Raw genomic sequence first — 437 nt, forward strand, 5'->3', positions numbered from 1 at the left:
GGGGGGGCTTGACCTGCACTGACTAACAGGTCAACTATAATTAGATTGATCTCAGTAGTTTAATGCAGGATGTGACTCAGACTAAACAAATGCCTAATAGCTGAGCAGTGTTCTATTATGTATGATATACATAACCAGCATGTGAATACCAAGAAAACGCTGCGTTAAGACATTATAGACGACTCTACCGTTCACTATTCCCTGAGAATTTCAGTATCTTTGGTCGGTTCAAACCATGAACAGCCTTTCTTCTCTTCAAACCTTGTCCAACTGCTGGCCACTTTAAAGTTTATAAGATTATCTTTATTAGAGAGCAGGAGAGATTAATGTATCTCAATCTGTAAATCATTTCGGCAGATAATTTTCATCCCACCCGTCCATATTAAATTTAAATTCAGATTATCTATATAGCTTCAAATCACAAGTTGTCTCAGGGC

Source organism: Nematolebias whitei, chromosome 14, assembly GCF_014905685.2.
Source record: "Nematolebias whitei isolate Nwh7 chromosome 14, NemWhi1, whole genome shotgun sequence".
Classification (NCBI taxonomy): domain Eukaryota; kingdom Metazoa; phylum Chordata; class Actinopteri; order Cyprinodontiformes; family Rivulidae; genus Nematolebias; species Nematolebias whitei.